At 40.9% G+C, this 22425-nt stretch overlaps 1 long non-coding RNA gene across 1 annotated transcript in view; it reads left to right on the top strand.

Moving 5' to 3' along the window:
* LOC113603241 (uncharacterized) overlaps window positions 1-22425 on the top strand; it is a 474222-nt gene that overhangs the window by 436639 nt on the left and 15158 nt on the right. Inside the window, exon 4 of the long non-coding RNA XR_003424804.2 lies at window positions 17769-17890. This is a non-coding gene — a long non-coding RNA (uncharacterized LOC113603241). The remainder of the gene's footprint in view (window positions 1-17768; window positions 17891-22425) is intronic.

Here is a 22425-nt window from a genome sequence, read left to right as displayed (position 1 = left end):
AAGAGAATAAATTTTAAAATATGAAGTGATTAAACAACATGTAAATATATATATAGAGAGAGAGGGGGGAATAAGTAATAAGTATATTAAGTGTATTGTACCTTATGACTCATCAAAAATATACAAAAAATTTACAAATTCCCACATTTTATCATTAAGTCAGCAGAAATGTAAGCAGAGGTGTTATATTACTCACTATGGTGATGAGCGTAGGCAAAGTGCTTGCTCACTCAGTGATGTAGGATTAGAAAGTGTCACGGTCTTTCCACACAGTGGATTTTTAACATTAACAAAGAGCTTCAAAATTTTTAAACCTATGACTTGATACTAGTCCTTTAAGATTTTATCTGAAGGAAATAATAAGAGAAGTATTCAAAAAAATTACATATAGGTCTATTTACCACACCATTATTTATCAGAGAAAAAAGTTTCAAAATGACATAAATGTCCAACATAAGGAAATAGTTAAATTATGATATGCAGGAGTATTATGAAAGATGCAGCTGTTTAAAATTATATTTTGAAAGAATATTTTATGTCACGGAGAAATGCTTATATTAGATAAAGTAAACATGATACAACTTTATATATTTCATCCTTTAAAAAAATCTGTGTATGTGGATTTCTTTTTCTTTTTTTACTGAATGGGCGTGATAAAATATTAAAAGTGGGGAAATGAGCACTTTGTATATGGAAAGTGAGTAAGAAGACACTTTACATCACGTATGTCTGAATTTTTCAAGTTTTTTTTTTCTTTTCTTTCTTTTTTTTTTTAGGAGCATATTAGTTTTATGAATTGGAAACAAATTTGTTTGTTTGTTTGGGTTTTTTTTTGTTTTGTTTTGTTTTTAAGAGGAAGCAGACCGACCCTAACATTGACTCAAGTCCGTTCCTAGCTTAATGGGGAAACTGCTCTCAGATGGTATTTGGGTCTGAGTAGCCATGTGTCTCCAGGATATGGCAGGCAGGTCCCGTTTCATCCATAGAACCCTATGTATTGTGGTGTGTGTGTGTGTGTGTGTGTGTGTGTGTGTGTGTGTGTATGTGTATTTTAATAAGGGAAACTAGAGTTTTCAGAATACTTAAAGGAATGTTTGGCTCACATTGTCATTCAAATTGGTCTAATTTCATTGAATTTTGTTTTATCTCTAGTAAAACATTTTGAAATGGTCTTATGAAAGACCCTCTACAACCAAGCTATTGGCTGATCAATTTGATTAGCAGTTAGGAATTATAAATGGAAGATAAAACGGGTCTTTTCTTGTTATGCAGCCCTGGTAATAAATGGCAAGTACATATTTTTGTGAAGCTTTTATTCTTAGAAAGAAAGCAAAAGGATATAATAGGTTTTTTAAATACATGCCACATAATTTATTCTGACAAACAGATGTATTTTGTTGTTGCTATTATCATTTGATGAAATACTTTAAAACTAGTCCAAGGTGGTCCATTTTCGAATATAATACATACAGTACATCTAGTAGTTAACAAAATTTGGATGTGTAGCATAGAATGGTCATTATTTTTACTGAAAAAAAAATAAAGGCACTAATTACTTACAGACAAGATACTTAGCACAAACAGATAAGCTTCAAAATGAAAAATTCTCAGTTTATGATAATTATGTTCTCTGCTTTGTTTTCAGAGACTGATAATTTGAGGCTTTAAAATCACCAGGAAGCCATTAATTGGAATTCTTCAATAAAAAATAAATTACATAGAAGTTCATGATGAGTTGTAAAAAGCAGAGAGACTGTATTATACAGTGAGCGACATTGCTTCACTATTTATAGCCTCATGCAGATATGTCTAACAGAAAACTGTAAAGAATTTGAGATGTGCAGATAGCAATTATTCACAGATCCAAACTATCTACAGATATTTCAAATAACAGCTTTTAGCAGATCTTTGCACCAATAAAGACAGGGCTTTAATATGAAGCAGGGTTTTGCTAACATGTTTCATGTCTTGTTTTTGACATTTTCCATGGCTTTCTAAGGCCATCTCAGATCGTAGCTTCAGGAGAGAAAGATGTTTGTATCATGTGGCACAGTGCAGCCCCCTGTAAGGGTAATGTAGCCCTCTGTAAGAGCAGGTACACTTTCAGGATGGTGTCTGTGGTACAGATGGAGGTCTGAGTTGCACTCTTTGTAAGGTTAGCTGCGGCATTCTCAGCTGCAGAATACTCTCCCTTCATCCCTTCTAAAGAGAACCAAATCACTGTAAATCCTAATCTACCATGCTCAGGGCTAGAGGTGAGAGTTAGGATAGCCTCTTTGGGATGTTCCAGGAGAAAAGCAAATCTTTGGGTTTGAGAAGCAAGCAAGTAATGGTGATAAACAGGTGCCATGTAGGTCGAGGTCAAGGGGAAATGCGAACGTACCAGTCTATAATTGGATAGTGAATGTGACTCTGATATGGAAGTCTGGATGCTTTGGATCCTCTTCTCATGTGATGTCAGCATGTGAAGACTGGCATCACTCAGGCCCATTGTAGAGGGACAGAGAGAGATTTATATGAGGGTGACAAACAAAGACCATTGTCTAATGAAAAGAAAATGGTAGGACCTGGGGGGTGTAAGAAGGATGTGGCAGTTCGCTTTCAGTTTTTCTTAGGATACCTGCCTCAGCCATCTGGTCCGTAGTTTCACAGTGTACCCACAGTCCGTCCACAATTGTGGGAGATACAGGAATGTTTGGAGTGTGAAGGGAAACAGGAGAGCGTGGTCAGGTGTACAGACAGGAGGCATCATGATTCTGTGAAATGTGCACCAAGTTCATGATCTGTGTTTGTCAGGGTAGGTGAGGTTACGCTTCGGTGGCAAACACTCCCCAAATCTCGGAGCCTTGATACAACAAAGGTCGACTTCTCCATCCTGATACATGTTTAACATAGGTTTTCAGGGGATTCTGCTCATCACAGTTGCTCAGGTACCAAGTCTTAATCACCAAGGAAGGAAAAAGGGAACGTGCTAAGTTTTGTACTAACTCTCAAATCTGCCACTCAGAGCTAGCACATGTCTTTTCGGGTCACATTTTATTGGTGAGTGCGAGTCCCATGGTCACTCTGAACTTCAGTGAGATACAAGAATGGTTCTCGCATGGACTTGGATAGAGAGCTGGCGTGTCTGTGAGCATTCCTAGTGAGCACCTACATTAGTTTCCGGGGGCTGCTCTAACAAATTACCACATACTGGGAGACTTAAAACAGCACACGTTTGTCTTCTTACATTCCTGGAGCTCAAAAATCTTAACAGTTTCACTGGACCAGAATCACAGTGTAGACAGGGTCATGCCACCTCCATAAGCTCCAAGGGAGAATCTTTTTCCTGGCCTTTTCTAGTGTCTGAAGCTGCAGGGCATTCCAGAAATGTGAAAGGATTTATGTACAATATTATTTCTATAAATTAGGAAATTTAGATGAAATGGATGATTTTCTAGAAATAACCCAATGAAACTGACCAAATAAAAATTAGACATTTTTAATAGACCAAAAATGATAAATGATTAAAAAAGATGTCAGAGTTTTGGTTCTAGTTGGTTAAGCATGGGACTCTTGAGTTTGGCTCAGGTTATGATCTCCTGGTTTGTCAGATTGAGCCCCACGTTGGACTGCGTGCTGACAGTATGGAGCCTGCTTGGGATTCTCTCTCTCCCTCTCTCTCTCTCTGTGCCCCCCCCAAAATAAAAAAATAAATATTAAAAAAACTGGTTTCTATGTAATTAAAAAGCAAAAAAAAAAACAAACAAACAAAACAAAAGCATTTAGACTCAGAAAGTTTTAGAGTATATTCTACCAAAGATGTAAGGAACAGATAATTCCCTGTGCTTTATGAACTCTTTCAGGGCATTTAAAATGATATTCAAAATGATTTTACCAGGCTTACGAGCATGGCACAAAGAATAAAATGATATAATACACGCTATACTATTTGATTCTACTATAGATGTAAAAAACCTACATAAAATAACAAAGCAACAACATGAAGGGGGTGCCTGGGTGGCTTGGTTGGTTGAGCTTCCGATTATGACGTCACAGCCATGGAATCAAGCCCCGTGTTGGGCTCTGCTGACGGTGCAGAGGCCACTTGGGATTCTCTCTCTCCTTTGCTCTCTGCCCCTCCCCCACTCTCTCTCCATCCTTACCTGCTAAGGCTTATTCTGAGCATGGAAGGATATGCAATATTTGGAAATGTCTTGATTAGACTTACTGTATTAACAGATTAAAAAGATTAATATAGTAATCTAGGTTTTCTCTGGGGAGGAATGGGAGAAGATTTGATAAAACCAGTCCATATTCAATTGACATGAACTTTTGACATGCGCATTTGGTAGTATCTGTCAGAATGTAGTATTTGTGTACCTCCTCTCCCATCAAGTCCTATTTTAAGTTTATGCCTCAGGGGGGAAAATGCTTGCTAATGTATACAAAGAAACATGGACAATTCATTTCATGTTGTTGATAATAAGTAAGAAGTAAAGTCATACAAATGGCTATCAGTGGGAGGAAACAGAAGACCTAGAAAGATCACCAAAACACTTTTTTTGTTGTTTTTTTTTAAAAAGTAAATGCAGACTAGTCCATTCAATATGATTCTATTTATGTTAAAATAAGACAAAAATAAAACCTAGGTATATAAATACATAGAGAAAGCCTTGAAAGATACATGCCAAATTGATAACTTTTGGTTATTTTTGGTAAGGAAAATGGGATCAGACTGTACAGGCAGGGGTATTAGTGCCTAATAACTATAACTACATATGCTTTTTAAAATAATCAAAATTCATTCAAGTATCACTTGCATAAAAATAATGTTAAGAAACAGAGGAATAGGGGCTTCATTTTTAAATGACCTCATTAATCCTGTTATGTCATGCAGAAATATGTATTTCCTCCGTGGATGAAGGCATCTCTCAGTTCTCCCGAGCTTGGGAGAGCCACCCCTTTGAACAAGTAGCTGCTATTGTTGGTATTCTGTGTCCTGCAACATCCTTACGATGTATATCTGAGTTTCTTTAATGACTCCACAAGAAGGGAATGCCCTGTTTAGTTGCTTGGTTCTTACATCAAGTTTATCTTTATTCTAAAATAATAGCACTAGCCACTGGTTGGTTTAAATAACAACTCCATACAAACCAATGCCACAATCCCTGGAATTCCCAGCATTTGACTTTTTTTTACTTTCCACCTCTTCAAATGCCTAGGTTTGCAGAACCTATGCAGAAGTTTTTCATATTTATATTTTTTTACATGTGATGCTAATTCCCCCATTACTTAAATGTGATGAATTCACATCTTTTTATGACTTAATGACATAGCCAGTGTGAGTTTATGGAGATAAGGTAACAATGTCAAGATAGAATGAAACGATATTGGCCAGTGTCTGAACATGTCTTAATGTCAGGATGCAGTAGGGCAGAGTCAGGGACAAATGCCACACAATAAAAATATTGGGTCTCTGCAGGCACAGAAACAGCTCATAGTTCTTGTTGAATAAAACCCACAGTAAATCACATGAAATCAATTGATAAGTGATCCCAGGCAGATTAAAAATTGTCCCCTCTCCTTCATTAATAAGGTGGCTTCAGTCCAGATTTGATTGTTGATGTGGCTTACTTTGATAGACTCCTTCTTACTTACTGAAAAGAAACTTTCCATAAGGAGACATTATCCTCTCTTTCTTATGCCAGCTTCGTATTTCCGTGTTGCCATCCAGGAGGGAAGAAGAGTGAAAAGTCCATTGAACTGGCAGCTCTGGCCAGGGGAATTGCTTTTTGGCATTTTCTAAATTCTTCACGCTGTATTCTATCTCCCTTCGCAAATTCTACCATCAGAAAACTTTAACAAGATTACAAACAAACAAACCCAAACCCCAGTTGTCTACTCTGAGATGCCTGGCTACTCTGGACTAGGGGCAGCAGAGATACTCTGGGGCTTTGAATTCTGTCACCAGTGGTGTTCTCTGGGAAGCAGGCTGAGACAGAGATGAGCATGAAAGAAGCTGATTGGCAAGTGTTCCAGGAATAAGACCTATAAGAAGTGAGGAGAGTAGGGCTGGTCCCAACTTGCAGCTGGACCACAGTGCTGTGTCCACAGAGCCCTCATCTGATCCATTAGAAAGTTCTGGAGCTGGGATGGTCCTGCTGAGGTGTCTCTCATTCGGTTCAAGGGGCAAGTTTTTTATAGCCTGCATTGGATTTGGGCTGCTTCAGGAACAGGGCCCAAGCTGGATGAGTTTATCTTCAGCCAGAGACTCTCAGAAGGAATGCTCAGCTATCACTTAGCACATACCCAGCCACTGGGGAACTGAGTGCCTCATCTTGGAGGACAGGACCTGGCCACCACAGAATCTCCTCACTGTCTAATGTTAGCTAATGCTCCTGCTAATTAGATTCTAAGCCGAGCATTTATTGGAATGTCACTGTGTTATCCGTTACCCTAGTGAAGTCATTCAGCCTGTGTCCAAAATGAAAAGACTGAAGTCCTGACTGGGCCCTTCCATCTGTGAATTCTGTGTACTAAGGACTTTCTTGCTGGACCATTTTAAGCATCAGTGTCTAAAATAGAAGTGCAACAATTGTTAGAGTTTCTCATGTCTTCGTTCCTTTTACATACTTTTGTCTAAACCTCTCGGGTGACTTGGGTGAGGGGGGTCACATGCATCTTTGACAGTCTGAAGTTTTCAGGAACAGTTCCAAAATTTAATTAAGTACTGATTGTCTTCTATGCACATGAGAGAGAAGAAAAAAATCTTCAGAAATAACAGAATTAAGCATGCTCTATTTTGTAGCCTTGTAATGACCTCCAGCAAACGCCTGACCTAGTTCTGAGGGCCTTGAGTCCACTTGCGTGAACATGATGCCTTGAAAAGCTGACTAGGAAATCAAAGTCAAAAACGGGCACCATCCCTGGTAATGGAGCAGGGAGGGATGTCCTGTGTTAGTGGTAGAAAAGACAAAATTTAAAATAGAATGAAAATTGCCTCCAGTCACTTAATTTGGAGGCAGCACAGGAACTGTGCAGCATTTGGGTCTGATGGTATACCTTGAATTAAAAGAACTAATCTTCAGCAGGTTTTCTTATTATCCCTATGGTGTTGGGAACAGATATTTCCCCAGCTATATTAATGCCTAGGGACAGCAACTCCGGCACTCCCGCCTGCCCCCAAGAGGTTAACTAGTAAGCAGTGCTCTGTGAAGCTCCCAGAAGGTTCTGTGTGTCGGCCTCTCCTCCCTGCTGCTACAACTGAAGCATCGTTGGTCAGCAGAAACATTGCTCGTGCTGTTTTACGTTAGAAGGTAAACTTCACATCGGGTGGCAGAGCAAGGATGATGTCAGAGGAGGCTTGGACGGTGATCCAAGAGTTTTTTCCTTTGCATCATAGGAGAAGGCCCAAAGGGCATGACCTTCCTATCTTGTCTGTCCTGTGTAAGTCACTTCCGGTGTCCTAGCAACATTGCCCACAATGTGACTTCTTGAACACCAGTCTTGTGAAGTACTTCACTGAGAAAACTTTTTTTTGCATTGAGTTTGGAAAAAGCTGTTTCCCACACCCCTGTCTTAAGAATTCACAATGAATATTAGCATATTAAAACACCATGTGGGGGTGCCTGGGTGGCTCAGTGGGTTAAACAGCCTTCTGATTTTGGCTCAGGTCAGGATCTCAAGGTTTGTAAGATGTGTCCTGGATCCGGGCTGTGCACTGAAAGAGCAGAGCCTATTTGGGCTTCTCTCTCTTCCTCTCTCATTGCTCCTCCCCCTCATGCCCGCTCTCTCTCTCTCTCTCTCTCTCTCTCTCTCTCTCTCAAAATAAATAAATAAACTTAAAAAAAAAAAAAAGACCATGCGGTCGTGCCTTAAAGAAAACAGTCAGGTGAATACATGTTTTTCCAATCTCGTTTCCAATCTTATTTGATTTGCAACCGTCTTTCCCTTTCCCTCTTCTTGGTAACGGCTTCATAATCACACAAAATGTACTGCAGGCCACAATTTGGGAAATGCAGCTTAAGCTGAACTGTCAGACTGTCAGGAGAGGGCACGGGCCAGTTTGGTGCTCCTCTTCTTGCAAGTCTAACCTGTCTTCCTCCTCCGGGAATCCTCTGATCACCCTGTTAATTGTAGCTCAGGTTAAGTGATTTCTCATGATTAAAAGTCAAATCGTTTCCCTCATCATCCCTCCCATTCCCTGCTTCCCCTCCCCACTCTTTTCTTTTCCCTTTAAGCCAAATAGCAGTGTTATAGTGTAGGGTCACCCCCGCTTGCTTATACATTCTCACTAGTTACAGCCATCTTTAGGTCTCCACTATGCTTTGCTCATAGTGCAGCTTCAATAAATATTGATGGGTAATTGAAGAATGCAAAGTAGCGAACGTAGGTAAAAGAGTCCATCTGGAAACAGGAGCATGGGTAAGAACACAGCTAACTCAGAGGCAAAGGAATCTTGGGGAAAGGCAGAGGCTCTACGAGATGGTTTTCATGTCTACCTGGAACTCAGTCCAGGAAGTGTAGGGTCCAGAGCAGCATGCCTGGGATCCAGAATGACATCAGACCTCAGTGTGGAGGATGATGTGTGGAGGATGATTCCTCTGGAACATATCACAGTCCGTTTGACTACCTTTACTCTTTTAGTCAAAATGGTGCACGAAAGTCTCATTACTTTTGTCCCACATTTAGTTTTTTATCCCCCAAGGATGCTCTTCAATTCTGAAAGCCCTTGAGAAGTTCCCCAAGGTACAGTGTTTCTTGTTTCACCACATCCCCCACTTATAACATTTTCTTATTTGGTTTCTTGAAAAATGCTGTAACAGCCTTTTACTGTAAATAGTGGCTCCTACCCTCAAATTTACCTCTCCCAGAAGAAAGACGCAATAGCAACTCCAGTGTGAAGTATAAGGAGGAGGTAGTGGCTATTACACCACTAGGATTCATGTGGCATTATAAATTTCTATGAAAATGGGCATTACGGAGAATCTGCTTTGCTTTCGGGCAACCTGGTTACCTTACAGAACATTCTATTTCTTTTCTTTACCTCAGAGCATGAGTGGGTAATAGTTACAGCCATGAATCTACTAGATTTTTCTTCAAATAAATAGATGGTAAGATAAGTAGATCAACAGATAGGAGATATATAGCTTTATAAACTCTGGGATTATATCAAGTTTAACTTCATAAGTGTTAATTATGTTTCCTGTATAACCTAATTTATTTAAAAAAATAATATGTATCGAGCATGTGAAAGTACCTACAGAGAGACACAAGAATTCATAAAATGTCCCCACACTTTCAATATAGTATTTTTCTTTTATAAATATGATTGTGAGAAATCAAAAAAAATTATGTTTCATTTTATATTTAAGAGAGAGAGAGATACAGAGACAGAGTGTGAGCAGGGGAAGGGCAGAGAGAAGGGAGACACAGAATCTGAAGCAGGCTCCAGGCTCTGAGCTGCCAGCACAGAGCCCAACACGGGGCTTGAACTCATGAGCCATGAGATCACGACCTAAGCTGAAGTTGGATGCTTAACCAACTGAGCCACCCGGGCGCGCCTTGATTGTGAGAGATTTTATTTTGTACTGCTCACTGCAGAAGGGAAATATTATAAAGAAGAAGCAAAATTATGAAATTTGACTCTGGACTTTAAGTGACAAAAAAGGCCCAGCATACCCATGTAATTTCTTCATTCTTAGCATTTTAATCAGCCAGATGATGCATACTGCTTGCCATTCAGTACAGTCTCCGTCCCAAGGAGCAGTATAGACTATCAGGTTTACACTGATGACATGAAGAGTGTGGGCTAGTGTCCTCAGGGAATGGATTCCAGTGGAGCAGCATTTGGGCCTTAACATTTGGACAGTCACAGGGTGAGAATGTGTTGGGGGTGTTTTTAGGCCTTGGGGATACTAATATGAAGGGCGCAGAAATGACGGAATTACCAGTCCGGCCAGGGCAGCGCTACAACACGGGACTGAAGTATACCCACTAAGTGAAGAGTAATGGCAAATGATGTTGGGCATGTCCAGTTTGGACGGGCAGCATTGCTAGGTGACAGTTTTGCTTTCCTCCTAATGGCCAACCACTTTTACCTGCGGCATTGCAACATACTGACCTGTCATAATCCATTATGCAGTATAGTGGAGTGATTTGATTCTAGGAAAAAATAACTACTAGAGATTTTGTTTGACTTATTTTGTATGTAAATGAAAGTTCCTATCTTTATAATCATGTGTGATAGGGATCTTAGTGTACCATAAAGTCTTCTATTGTCCGTTGCTCGAAGCTAGACATGGCTCAGCCAGCTTGGCCAGATGGTGGGACAGAAAGAGTAACACACCGTGACGTATGCACGGCATCCACCTGCAAGGGGCTGAAGAGTGTCTATCTAAGGGAGAATACATTGAACCCAAAGAGCACAAGCCAGTGCCAAACCCTTCATCATGAGACAGGAGCTTATGTTCTCCTGGTGGCTGCTCCTTGACTCTGCTCCCCATCCCACCCCTTGATGCATATCTGGGCCCTGACATGATATAAAGCCATAAATCCATGTTACACATTGGGACTCGAAAGAACATTACCTTTGGGCTCCTCCAATGGAATGCTGTGCAGGGTGGAGAGAACGCTTTGCCACTGTCTCCTCACTGCTGTAAGGCAGCCTGAAGACAAGTACTATGCTTAATAGACTGAGGCATGAGGAATAGCTCAGACGCTCTGAGATACTCTGGAGGTTTCCAGAAGTACCTGAAGCAGGGGCTTCATCAGATGGCAAAGGATACCTATCAAGATGTGATTTCCTAGCAAAGCAGGTAAGCAATTATTGGGTAAGCAGTGTCACCCTCATTCTCATGTGTTCCCATGCTATTACTGAATGGGAAGAAAGGGGGTAGCCATAGAGCAATGAGGCTAATTTTGTAAACACAAGAGATCCAGGGCCATATGAGTGAACAGTGCACATCAGATGCACAGTGGCCGGGGGGTCACCTAAGAGTCTCAGCTACACGTGTCTGGTCTCGGAGCCATTGAAATTCCGAATGGGTGATGTCTAGAGGAAAGTGATTTTCTATGATGAACCTAGTGGCCAGGTGAAGAAAGGATTAATTAGAGCATATATTTCAGACCAGGAGGCCCACTTACAAGGGTGGCGTTCAGTACAGTCAGCATTGAAATCAGAAAACTTATGTTCGTGCTCTTGCTCTTCGAATTAGCTGCTGTGTGCCCGTGGGTAAGATTCTTACTTTCTGAGCCTGCTTTCTCGAATACTACGTGGTCCGTGAGATAAGTTTGCTGGTTTGCCTCTCCTCACCTTCTGAGTCTCTATCTGTATCTCTCATTCTTTTACTCGGAATGCTCTACTTCCTCTTGCCTGGGTTTATTGTCTCCCCAGCTCTCCCTTTGAAAATACAAAAACCCTCAAAGAATCTTCTCAGAGTTTTTTCAGCTATTACCCCTGGGGGACAAATGAGGAAGCAAATAAGTATGTGAGAGTTTACAAAGCAATAGTTTGTAAAAAGCTTTTCAGTGATTCTTTTTCATCTTCAAATTTAACTTTCCTGATGCCCTTTTAGCTTCCCTGATGACTCATTGGTTAGTTTTTCTCCTGGACATTAGCCCTGCTTGACCCTGCTCTCTTTGACACTGGTATTCATGTGAGCTTCTCCCCCTTTTGTGTGGACTGTCTCTACTTGCAGTGGTCACTACAGCAGAGTGATAGTGAGTGCTCAAGGGATTGTTGTGGTCCATGAGACCCAAGGAAGAAATGTGTGGCCTCCACTGTGGGCTCCAGGCTGGCAGCTTCCCAGTAATATCTTCCAGGTTCCTATAGGAAACCTGAGGTCCCATTCAGTGGTTATGTGGTAGTTCCACACCCCCAGCTGATCACCTATCCCTCCTGTGGGCCATTGGAGTATTCTAAACTGAAACCAATTGGGTATGAGCTCGGGAAAGGTACGAGAAAGGGAAGAATGGAAAAATGTGCATTTGTGTCTGTCTTTACGGTACACACATATTTGAAGGAATTATTCAAAAAATGTGTATGGGGGATGGAAATCATTTTAAACCTGTATTTCTACTCTTAGATAATATAAGATAATCAACTGGGCCAACCACATAGTAGGGGGTTAAGGAATGTTGGTTCATTTCCTGGTGAAAGTAACTATAAAATTGTGAACAGGTCACATATATTATGAATCTTGTTACATACTGAAATATATAACACAAATCTTAGGACAAAATATTGAAAGTTTTTTCCAGCTCAGGTTCTTAAGTTCTTCTCCCCGCTCCCTTCTTTTCACCCTTCCTCCCCCTTTTTGGTGGACTGGCGCTGACAGTTATGTATGTTGGTTAAGTTGCTTAGAACTTCATAGCCATGCAGATTTTCTGCAGGAAGTTATTTTTCTCTCCTTGTTTGACTTGGTGGTGGCGGGAGCTTGGTGAAGGAATGTGAAAGCTCATTAGAGTTTATTGTACGGTGCAGCAGGGGGAAGTGAAATTATAGAAGCCAAGGGGCGTGGCGGGGGAGAGGCAATTGCTAGACCAGCGCTGACACCAATAACTTTTTACGAGGGTGAGTCAAAGCATCAGGGAGGCTGGAACCAAGTTTCCGCCCTCTTGAACCTATTACTGTAGATCATGACAGAGAATGGAGGGAAGGCAAGCCTCTCTCTCAGGCTGGGTAGGGAGAAAGACAAAAGTTATGGAGACAGATGTCAAGGTATTTGAACTCAAGTGGTGGTAAGGGCAGGTGGAGAGATTAGGAGAGACTGTTAATGTACCAAAAATAGTAAGAGCCAGTACCTGATTACCTAGAATAATGGAAGTCAGGAAGCATGTCCCTAGTGAAAAAATAGTGTCAGTGGGCGATTTCCATGGACATCTGAGATTGTAACTTCGTCCCTCCATTTTCATTTATTTTTTTTAAGTTTATTTATTTACTTTGAGAGAGAGAGAGACAGTGCTAGTTGGGGAGGGGCGGGGGGTGGTGAGAATCACAAGTAGTCTCTGCATTGCTAGCACAGAGCCCATTGTGGGGCTTGAACCCACAAAGCCGTGAGATCATGACCTGAGCCAAAACCAAAAGTCGGACGCTTAACTGACTGAGCCACCCTGGCACCCCTTCCCTCCATTTTTATGTCCTTGTGAGAATGAAGAATCAGTGTCATGTCCAGCCTGCCGGAGAAATAGGGCATATTGCGGACATGTGAAGCTTGAAAACTAGCCCCCTTAATAGAGACACTGTGACACCCTATCTTAACAACTCTTTGACCCTGAGAGTTAACAGGCAGAGGCAGGCATTGCTGGTGAGGCTGGTCCATACCGACTGCTCTTTACCAATTCCCTTGTGCCTCCTTTCTTCAGTCAAGGGAAAGGCCTCAGTGAGGAAAAGCATAAGTGGGCCCAAACTTGACTCTTCTCTATGCTGGTGGCACCTAGATCTTTGCATTTCCTAGAGACACATTCTCCTAGGACACTTCTAACCCTTCCGGTGGCCTCAGCTGTGCCAAGCTCAAATGGGAGAACTGTTTCCTTCAACCAACCAGAAAAGAACTAAATTAGTAACAACTTGCTCCGGGCCACAGCTTCTAACGTATGTCTTTACACTTTCATCTCCTCTAGTGTCAGTACTCCATGCATTTGCCTCATTAGTTTTTTTTTTTTTTTCCTTCTTTCTTTTTCACACTAATAAATATATCTGCCTCTGGATGTTACTAGCAGGAGATGCAGAATGTTTTGAATGAGACCCCTCAATCTAAAGCTTCACCCATTATAAAAAAAAAATGCAAACTGCAATCACAGCCCGGGATGGAGAGTGTGTGGGTGCCACAAAGGATGCCAAATTGTTAGCACTTACCCTCTGCTCCCAACTCCGCACAGCCCTTAAGCAAATGCTCTGGCTGTGGTCAGCTTTGGTAGGGGCGGGTGCACCCAGGCAGGGGTGCAGACTTTGAGAAGAGAAGGGCTCTCTCTGAAATTCCTTAGAGCAGCTTTCTGTCCTATATCAAAAGATCGCTGCATTGTATGGGAGTACAAAATGGGGTTCCAGACACCGTTGGGTCTGGATGGCTCATCTCTCCGCTTTCTGCCCGTGTGTGGTCACTGTGGTGCTGCTCCATTAGGATTCTTGGAAAGCAAGGACTTCTTGGATGGCACTCAGTGGTCTTTTGTGCAGACCCAGAGGCCAGCCTCAGTGAGGTTTCCATGCATGTGAAGAAGAGGCTGCGTGTAAAGAAGTGGGGAGATGGAGCTGATTGCAAGGCCCTGGAGTCCAGACCTCTTGCCTTTAGCTTACACTGACTTTGGCATTCAGGAGTGTCATTTGATACATCTCCTGGAGACAGAGGTGGATCGGCCCCCCTCTGCTGACTCCAGGATAGCCATGCACACCCCCCGCGGTGTTCCCTCCTGGGCTGGGGGCTGGGGGCAGCGGGAGCAGCGCACGAATACTTGGCTGCATCTTCACACTGAAGCACCAGACCCACTCTGCTTTCCCCGAGAGCTCTGTGTTGGGCATATGTCCAGCTGAAAGGTTTTCCCTTGTGGTTGCGATGAACAAAAACAGCAATGGGAGAGGGCCCCCTAGAAAAATGACCGCCGTCTTATTGTGTCCTCAGGCTGTCTCCTCTCCCTGGCTACTTTTCCTGTAGAGGAACATGCTACAACAGGATCTATCCTCGTTCCTCCAGGCTCTCTCTGACCTTTATTTTAAGTATCTTGTGACATGTGTACATGTGTTTTTATTGCAAACTGCCTCAGATCCATTTGGATATGGATGCTATACAAATTATAAATAAATAAATACATGATAAAGAGAGGAGCTCTTCCCTGCCAGCTCGTTGCTTAAAAAGCAGCAAGTTTGCACTTGCGTGACTCTGCTTTTGCTGGGCCCCATGCCGGCAGCCAACAGGAGTGAAAACAAAATCTGTCCCTTTCAGCACCACACATTCCTCTCCTGAGCCTAGGGGAAGAGGTGGCAAGTATCATTTGCCAATCAGCAACCAGATAGCCTTGTCTTTCCTAAATTCCACATATTTAAGGAAATTCCACCCAGTTTGGGGGAGTCAGGCTGGTAAATCAGGTAGTCATGGCTCTTCCTGCTGGGTTCAGGACGCCTCTGCCTCATTCCTTCCCCGCCGTTCTACACAGCCCCTGGCTCACTCTCCTGTTCTGCCCTCTGCCTGTCCCTTGGGAACCTTGTTTTTCTCATAAGCAAATGCTCCGCTGTCCTTCCTTTATTTTACACATCGGCGTCTTGGCACTTGCTTCAGTGCGATCTAGGCTTCCCCTGAACTCCCATCACTTCCAAAGAGGGCATCTGCTTATCGTTTTGATAGTCCCTTTAGTCATCTCGTGCTTTAGTCATTCTCATCTTGCTGACTGTCTCTTTCAAGTCAGGGTGCTGCCTTTGAACGCTGAAGCCCACCTCTTGTCTTTTCATTTTGAGCAGAGAACATCGGGCCCACTTACTAGGCTGTGGAAATCGTTCTGGGTGATTCTTCTCCATGTCCTTTGATTTTGGTTTCCATTTCTCCTGTTTTAGAAGTGGCCTTCTTCCTTCCGAAGGCTCCATCTTCAGCTTTGGCCTAGATTTCAGTCACTCCCTTCGACCGCGGCTCCTTGCCCCATCAGTCTGACCCTGGTTTTCTCATGACTCCATTTACTTCACCTCCATGAGTTCTACCCCCATCTTTAAATTTAAAAAATATTAATGAGCTAGAAACCCTCATTCTACCGTGTCACCTCCACAGGCTATTTTCCTCTTGCTGTTTTTCTTATCAACATCAGCCTTTTGGAAGGAATACTTTGGCCCTCTTGCCATTGCTGTGTGATTCCCAATACCACCACCATGAGGAAACTACTTTAATTTTTTCTTCAATTTTTTTTAACGTTTATTCATTTTTGAGAGAGCATGAGTGGGGAAGGGGCAGAGAGAGGGAGACACAGAATCTGAAGCAGGCTCCAGGCTCTGAGCTGTCAGCACAGAGCCCAACGCGGGGCTCAAACTCAGGAACTGCAAGATCATGACCTGAGCTGAAGTAAGACACTCAACTGACTGAGCCACCCAGGTGCCCCAGGAAACTACTTTCTTAAATATTATCTGTGGCCCCTTATCTGCCAAGTCAAGTAATCCCTCCCACCTTATAGTCTCTGGAATATTTTCTTGCCCCTCACCTTGTGCTTCCATTTCATTCTATGCTTTAGGTCCTACTACCTCTAAAATTACTCCTTTTCCATGTCGTTTGTTGCTTCATTGAGTTCTTTGCTTTGCCTTCTCTCCTGAGATTCAGTTCTTAAATCCCAGTTGTCTACTTGGCATCTCCTCCCACATAAAGTTCTATCCCACCAGAATCTCAAACTCCCCTTTCCTCCGTCCTGTTCTTCCACTGAAACCAAATGGCTTCTTTCTCCAGGATACCTTTTTCCCAGTGTCTGAAATCTGGGTGTTTACTCCAAGTACTCCTCCTTCCATAGTTCACACATCTGATCAGTTGGTAAATAGTGTCATTTCCCCCTCACCAAGGTCTCTTACATCTCTTCTCTTTCTTTCTATTCTTGCTAGCAACCTTCTGGTTCAGATATCTCTGCCTCCTCCCAAAGCATTCCAGTAAATGTCATGGATATTTGGAAGGCGAAATTCGTTTGTAGCCTGAACCAAAGACATATAGATGATTCTCTCTTTCACTCCTCTTACCTCACTATGGATATGTAGACTGTGACAAAAATCAGTTGCCTGGGTGGCTCAGTCAGTTAAGTGTCTGACTCTGGCTCAGATCATGATCTCACTGTTTGTGAGTTAAAACCCCACATCTGTCTCTGCTGTCAGCACAGAGCCCACTTTTGATCTTCTGTCCCTCTCTCTCTCTGCCCCTCCCCCACTGGTTTGCTCTTTCTTTCAAAATAAATAAATTAATTAATTTTTTTTAAAGTTCACTTCTATACTCTTGATGGTTTTGTTGTGCTGCATGATATAATTTTATTTAGCTTATGTTAGATTTTTATGGAAAAATGATACTGTTTTTAAGTCAGCTTGCTCTGTACTGACTGACCTATTTACTCAGAAAAAAAAGAGATTAATCAAGTGTAGCTTGGGGTTGGCAAATATCAGAGGTTGATCACATGGAGAAACCCAGAAGAGAATGCCCACAGAAGACAGCAGAAAGTAGGAGACATTTTAGCAGCTATAGGCTTCAAAATGATATAAGAAAGAGTTTTAAGTGGAGCTCATTGCTTCTAATCAACAAAGTAGTGTTGATGTCATATAGCAAAGAATAAACAAGGAATAAACAACATGCAAAGAATAAACAAGGACGGGGTGGGGGGGCATGAAAACATTACAGACAACATGTGAAGACCAGAAAAACCCACACACAATTATAATAACAGCGACTTTATTGCAGCAAAAACATTGTATAACCTTTGTGCGATATGTTTATGTGTAGTATATATACTTATAAATTAATTTTATTCATTTCTGTGTTGCTTTATGGATAAATAATTGTATTTTTCATTGTAAAAGAGTAGTTCATTTTATATATATATACATACACACACGTGTATGTGTGTGCGTATGTGTGTGTGTGTATGCGTGTGTATATCTCAAGTTTCCTTTTCATTTATTTTCTTATGCTAGTTAAAAGCGAACCGTGCTAAATTTGGGGGTGTGCTAAATAGAGATACCTCGAACCTTCCAGTGGTGGTAAACAGAAATAAAGATGAGTACCAAGAAATGTTAAACAGCCTCCTTAGATCTCACATTATTATTATTATTTTTTTTTTTCCAGATTTCTCAGGGACTTTATTTGCTGGATCTTCTACTGTCATCAACTTTTTCTACTTCTTCATGAAAAAGTAGTTCATAAATAAGAAGTGGGGAAGACCATGCATTATACTACAGAGATACAAAGTAAGTTTGTCTTGAATTCTACTCAATAACAATTCGTTACCATTAAGAGTTTACTACATACCATACCATACCTGTACACTTTATAGGCATTAACTCACTTGATCCTCATAGAATTTCATAAGGTATAAATGTTATTCTCATTTTGTTTTTTTCCCTTTTTTTATTTTTCAATATATGAAGTTTATTGTCAAATTGGTTTCCATTCAACACCCAGTGCTCATCCCAAAAGGTGCCCTCCTCAATACCCATCACCCACCCTCCCCTCCCTCCCACCCCCCATCAACCCTCAGTTCTCAGTTTTTAAGAGTCTCTTATGCTTTGGCTGTCTCCTACTCTAACCTCTTTTTTTTTTTCCTTCCCCTCCCCCATGGGTTTCTGTTAAGTTTCTCAGGATCCACATAAGAGTGAAACCATATGGTATCTGTCTTTCTCTGTATGGCTTATTTCACTTAGCATCACACTCTCCAGTTCCATCCACGTTGCTACAAAGGGCCATATTTCATTCTTTCTCATTGCCACGTAGTACTCCATTGTGTGTATAAACCACAATTTCTTTATCCATTCATCAGTTGATGGACATTTAGGCTCTTTTCATAATTTGGCTGTTGTTGAGAGTGCTGCTATAAACATTGGGGTACAAGTGCCCCTATGCATCAGTACTCCTGTATCCCTTGGGTAAATTCCTAGCAGTGCTATTGCTGGGTCATAGGGTAGGTCTATTTTTAATTTTTTGAGGAACCTCCACACTGTTTTCCAGAGTGGCTGCACCAGTTTGCATTCCCACCAACAGTGCAAGAGGGTTCCCGTTTCTCCACATCTTCTCCAGCATCTATAGTCTCCTGATTTGTTCGTTTTGGCCACTCTGACTGGCGTGAGGTGATATCTGAGTGTGGTTTTGATTTGTATTTCCCTGATGAGGAGCGACGTTGAGCATCTTTTCATGTGCCTGTTGGCCATCCGGATGCCTTCTTTAGAGAAGTGTCTATTCATGTTTTCTGCCCATTTCTTCACTGGGTTATTTGTTTTTCGGGTGTGGAGTTTGGTGAGCTCTTTATAGATTTTGGATACTAGCCCTTTGTCCGATAATGTCATTTGCAAATAGCTTTTCCCATTCCGTTGGTTGCCTTTTAGTTTTGTTGGTTGTTTCCTTTGCTGTGCAGAAGCTTTTTATCTTCATAAGGTCCCAGTAGTTCATTTTTGCTTTTAATTCCCTTGCCTTTGAGGATGTGTCACGTAAGAAATTGCTACAGCTGAGGTCAGAGAGTTCTTTTCCTGCTTTCTCCTCTAGCGTTTTGATGGTTTCCTGTCTCACATTCAGGTCATTTATCCATTTTGAGTTTATTTTTGTGAATGATGTGAGAAAGTGGTCTAGTTTCAATCTTCTGCATGTTGCTGTCCAGTTCTCCCAGCACCATTTGTTAAAGAGACTGTCTTTTTTCCATTGGATATTCTCTCCTGCTTTGTCAAAGATTAGTTGGCCATACGTCTGTGGGTCTAGTTCTGGGGTTTCTATTCTATTCCATTGGTCTATGTGTCTGTTTTTGTGCCAATACCATGCTGTCTTGATGATTACAGCTTTGTAGTAGAGGCTAAAGTCTGGGCTTGTGATGCCTCCTGCTTTGGTCTTCTTCAAAATTACTTTGGCTATTCAGGGCCTTTTGTGTTTCCATATGACTTTTAGGATTGCTTGTTCTAGTTTTGAGAAGAATGCTGGTGCAATTTTGATTGGGATTGCATTGAATATGTAGATAGCTTTGGGGAGTATTGACATTTTGACAATATTTATTCTTCCAATCCATGAGCACAGAATGTTTTTCCATTTCTTTATATCTTCTTCAATTTGCTTCCTAAGCTTTCTATAGTTTTCAGCATACAGATCTTTGACATCTTTGGTTAGATTTATTCCTAGGTATTTTATGCTTCTTGGTGCAATTGTGAATGGGATCAGTTTCTTTATTTGTCTTTCTGTTGCTTCATTATTAGTGTATAAGAATGCAACTGATTTCTGTTCATTGATTTTGTATCCTGCAACTTTGCTGAATTCATGTATCAGTTCTAGCAGACTTTTGGTGGAGTCTGTCAGGTTTTCCATGTATAATATCATGTCATCTGCAAAAAGTGAAAGCTTAACTTCATCTTTGCCAATTTTGATGCCTTTGATTTCCTTTTGTTGTCTGATTGCTGATGCTAGAACTTCCAACACTATGTTAAACAACAGCAGTGAGAGTGGACATCCCTGTCGTGTTCCTGATCTCAGGGAAAAAGCTCTCAGGTTTTCCCCATTGAGGATGATGTTAGCTGTGGGCTTTTCATAAATGGATTTTATGATCTTTAAGTATGTTCCTTCTATCCCGACTTTCTCGAGGGTTTTTATTAAGAAAGATTGCTGAATTTTGTCAAAGGTCTTTTCTGCATCGATTGACAGGATCATATGGTTCTTATCTTTTCTTTTTATTAATGTGATATATCACGTTGATTGATTTGCGAATGTTGACCCAGCCCTGCATCCCAGGAATGAATCCCACTTGATCATGGTGAATAATTCTTTTTATATGCTGTTGAATTAGATTTGCTAGTATCTTCTTGAGAATTTTTGCATCCATATTCATCAGGGATATTGGCCTGTAGTTCTCTTTTTTTACTGGGTCTCTGTCTGGTTTAGGAATCAAAGTAATACTGGCTTCATAGAATGAGTCTGGAAGTTTTCCTTCCCTTTCTATTTCTTGGAATAGCTTGAGAAGGATAGGTATTATCTCTGCTTTAAACGTCTGGTAGAACTCCCCTGGGAAGCCATCTGGTCCTGGACTCTTATTTGTTGGGAGATTTTTGATGACTGATTCAATTTCTTCACTGGTTATGGGTCTGTTCAAGCTTTCTATTTCCTTCTGATTGAGTTTTGGAAGAGTGTGGGTGTTTAGGAATTTGTCCATTTCTTCCAGGTTGTCCAGTTTGTTGGCATATAGTTTTTCATAGTATTCCCTGATAATTGCTTGTATCTCTGAGGGATTGGTTGTAATAATTCCATTTTCATTCATGATTTTATCTATTTGGGTCATCTCCCTTTTCTTTTTGAGAAGCCTGGCAAGAGGTTTATCAATTTTGTTTATTTTTTCAAAATACCAACTCTTGGTTTCGTTGATCTGCTCTACCTTTTTTTTAGATTCTATATTGTTTATTTCTGCTCTGATCTTTATTATTTCTCTTCTTCTGCTGGATTTAGGCTATCTTTGCTGTTCTGCTTCCATTTCCTTTAGGTGTTCTGTTAGATTTTGTATTTGGGATTTTTCTTGTTTCTTCAGATAGGCCTGGATTGCAATGTATTTTCCTCTCAGGACTGCCTTCGCTGCATCCCAAAGCGTTTGGATTGTTGTATTTTCATTTTCATTTGTTTCCATATATTTTTTAATTTCTTCTCAAATTGCCTGGTTGACCCATTCATTCTTTAGTAGGGTGTTCTTTAACCTCCATGCTTTTGGAGGTTTTCCAGACTTTTTCCTGTGGTTGATTTCAAGCTTCATAGCATTGTGGTCTGAAAGTATGCATGGTAGGATCTCAATTCTCGTATACTTATGAAGGGCTGTTTTGTGACCCAGTATGTGATCTATCTTGGAGAATGTTCCATGTGCACTTGAGAAGAAAGTATATTCTGTTGCTTTGGGATGCAGAGTTCTAAATATATCTGTCAAGGCCATCTGATCCAATGTATCATTCAGGGCCCTTGTTTCTTTATTGACTGTGTGTCTAGATGATCTATCCATTTCTGTAAGTGGAGTGTTAAAGTCCCCTGCAATTACCACATTCTTATCAATAAGGTTGCTTATGTTTGTGAGTAATTGTTTTATATATTTGGGGGCTCCCGTATTCGGCACATAGACATTTATAATTGTTAGCTCTTCCTGATGGATAGACCCTGTGATTATTACATAATGCCCTTCTTCATCTCTTGATCTCACCTTATTAAAAAATATATATATATATATTGTGGTGGGTCGCCAGATAAGATAAGATAAGATAAGAATTATTGTGGTAAAGTATATACACTCAAATTTTCCATTTGAGCTATTTTGAAGTGTACCATTCCCTAACATTAGTTACATTCACAATGTCTGTGAAAAGCTATTTCCATTTTCTCCATCTCTGCCCAAGCAGGAGTCTGTAATAGTTAAGTAACAACTTCCATTTCCCCCCACTCTTCAGTCTCTGGTAACATCTAATCTATGTTCTATCTCTATGAATCTACCTATTCTGGATATTTACTGTAAGTGAAATCATGGACTATATGGCTTTTGGGCCTGGCTAAATTCATTTAGCATGTTTTCCAGGTTCATCCATGTTGTTACATGTATCAGAACTTTATTTTTTATGATTGAGTAGTAGTCCGTTGTAGGTATATGTCACATTTTGTTATTCCATTCACCCATCAGTGCACACTTAGGTACCTATTTCTACTTTGGGGTTATTATAAATAATGCTTCACTAAACATTGACACACAAGTATTTTCTTTGTTCTGTGTTTTGATTTATTTGGGGTATAT

This window comes from Acinonyx jubatus, chromosome A3, assembly GCF_027475565.1.
Source record: "Acinonyx jubatus isolate Ajub_Pintada_27869175 chromosome A3, VMU_Ajub_asm_v1.0, whole genome shotgun sequence".
Taxonomy (NCBI): domain Eukaryota; kingdom Metazoa; phylum Chordata; class Mammalia; order Carnivora; family Felidae; genus Acinonyx; species Acinonyx jubatus.
The sequence above is the reverse complement of the archived record's forward strand: the minus strand, read 5'-3'. Positions and strand labels throughout refer to the sequence as shown.